Here is a 2,357-nt window from a genome sequence, read left to right as displayed (position 1 = left end):
AGTCAGAAGGTAATAGGTAGCTGAGGTAGTTAGTATGATGGATATTTTACTGAACAGGCCGACTGGGTGCAGGCCCAGTGATATCAATCAAAGGGCTACAAAGAGACAAAAAACCACTACAAAGATGTAAAATATTCACAGAGGGACACCAAAATGACCACAGAGACACATTTGTACTCGGTTTGTGGGTGTATGTGAGGGGACTTTTACGTGTCCGAGAGCCGTTGTCTCATAATGTTACTGGCTGTGGGCTATTTGGAGTTATATTTTATTTATTATATTTAATATTCATTTATCACCCTGCGTCCCTCAGCTCGAGCTCTTCAGTCTATTTCAGCCCATGTTTACTGTTGTTAATGATGTCACCTGAGTGGGCTGCAGTCTGCCGCTGAGATTAAGTTTAACCCTCACTCCCTCATGTAATAATTGTAATTATGAACTCATGGAAACAATCTGTGTCCCTGTGTTGGTGTCCGAGATGTGATAGAGTTATCAGATCACTGGTTTTAACTGCAAGAGCGCAAGCATTTATCTGGCACGCAAAGGTTTTCCACTCCTCTCCCCACTGGCAGACACAGGTACAGGAGAGGAGCTGTGACACACACCTGCCCCATGTTGACCTTCGTTGCTGTTTTCAGCTGCTCTTCATGCAAATAGCCCGCGTATTGCAAACACTGGATTCTTTGTACCCCTGCCAGCTTGTTACTGTTGTTGCCTCACAAACAGCGAACAAGGCACACTGTTGTTTTAAAGTACAGGCAGCGCTGAGAGGTGACAGGTGGAAGGAGAGCTTATCCTCTTAAATAATGTCACTCTCACATAGCTGCAGATAAATGTTGAAATATTTCAATCCAAGTCTGTTTAAGATGACTTGGTACACTGAGACTGCTGAACTCTCTGTTCAGTCATTTATGGTATATTACTGCCACCTACTGGCTGATCTCCACATTACATGGAGATGGCAAGATTTGTGGCATCAACTTTCTGTAACTTTCAAAGATATTCTCTCTCAATAAAGATATTTCTTTAAATTACATACAGCCTACTTTGCAACAACAAGGTGGATACAGACAATACAGATGATTTTACAAAAGTGCATTATAAAGTATATTCCTTCTTGCTGAATTAATGGAACCAGTGTGTATAAAGGTAATAAAATAAAGTTTGGCCTTTCAAACTGTATATATATACAAACACAAAAAAAAGTTTCTTCTACGGAAAGCATAGTCTCCACTAATGGGTTAAAATGTATGACTTTTGTATGTGTAGTCACAATCTATCAAAGTAAAACCCCTGCAGCTATGCAGTAGGGGGCGCTGTTTGATTACTTAAAACCATCACAGCGATAACTCCCAGTCATTGAGTTGAGCTACAGCCACGGCCAGTGCTGCTTTGTTACCGAGAACACGACATTTGTCCCGCAAATATCACCTTTCCTGTGAATGTGAGCATATCCTGACATTATATGTTCAATAATATGGTTCAAAGGTACTATCTGACAACCGAAAAAAAAAGTGTGCCGTTGTCGGCAGGATTCGAACCTGCGCGGGGAGACCCCAATGGATTTCTAGTCCATCGCCTTAACCACTCGGCCACGACAACTTACACCTATAACGTCATAGTGACATCATTCATAGTTACATTAATATTATAAGCAATAGGCAGCAATATTAAGGAAACTATAACTAACCCCAGTTTAAACACAGTTATACAGTTATATAGAGGAGTATCTGACCGTATATCATATATATATGAGATATATATAATTAATTTATGTAGAAAGCACATTAACCATGTAACAATCATTCTGTATCATATTAATGTTTACATTTGTCCATTTGTCAGATTTTATTATTTTATGTAATTGCGGTATTACTTATTATTATTACTTATACTTATATTTTACATGCAAAACATATGATAAACTGATCAAATATGATGCATCCCTAGTTATAGTTTAACTCAGCAGTATAAAGGGTTTGCTAGTAAGACTTTAGACCACGTTTCAAGTAGAATATAAACATCTAAATTAATAATCTGTAGAAATATCACATTAGTTTTGATAATAAGCTTTCACACATTGGCCTATTTGCGGCTAATCTTACCATGTGCAATCGAAGACAGCCTCAATGTTTTATCTTATAAATGCATTAATTACATTGGTGTTTGCTCGTATCTCTGCAAGCAGCTGCAACCAGCACAATGCTCCTTAACACTGAAACCGCACACCTACTTCAATAAGTAATGATAAAAGTGTGACTAAAAATGTGTAACTAACTGGGAGTGATAGTCATTTCGGTTATTGTTGCCACTGAGCTGGAAGCAGTGTCACCACGTGACTCCTCCAGTGAGAGCCT

The 2,357-nt window shown here is 38.7% G+C and overlaps 1 non-coding gene across 1 annotated transcript; it reads right to left on the bottom strand.

Moving 5' to 3' along the window:
• Positions 1-1,520: 1,520 nt before the first annotated feature.
• Positions 1,521-1,602, bottom strand: trnas-aga (transfer RNA serine (anticodon AGA)). Its single transcript has one exon. It is a non-coding gene; the product is annotated as a tRNA-Ser (tRNA).
• Between the last annotated feature and the right edge of the window lie 755 nt (positions 1,603-2,357).

The sequence above is a fragment of the Dicentrarchus labrax genome, unplaced genomic scaffold (genome assembly GCF_905237075.1).
Source record: "Dicentrarchus labrax unplaced genomic scaffold, dlabrax2021, whole genome shotgun sequence".
NCBI classification, from domain to species: Eukaryota; Metazoa; Chordata; class Actinopteri; family Moronidae; genus Dicentrarchus; species Dicentrarchus labrax.
The sequence above is the reverse complement of the archived record's forward strand: the minus strand, read 5'-3'. Positions and strand labels throughout refer to the sequence as shown.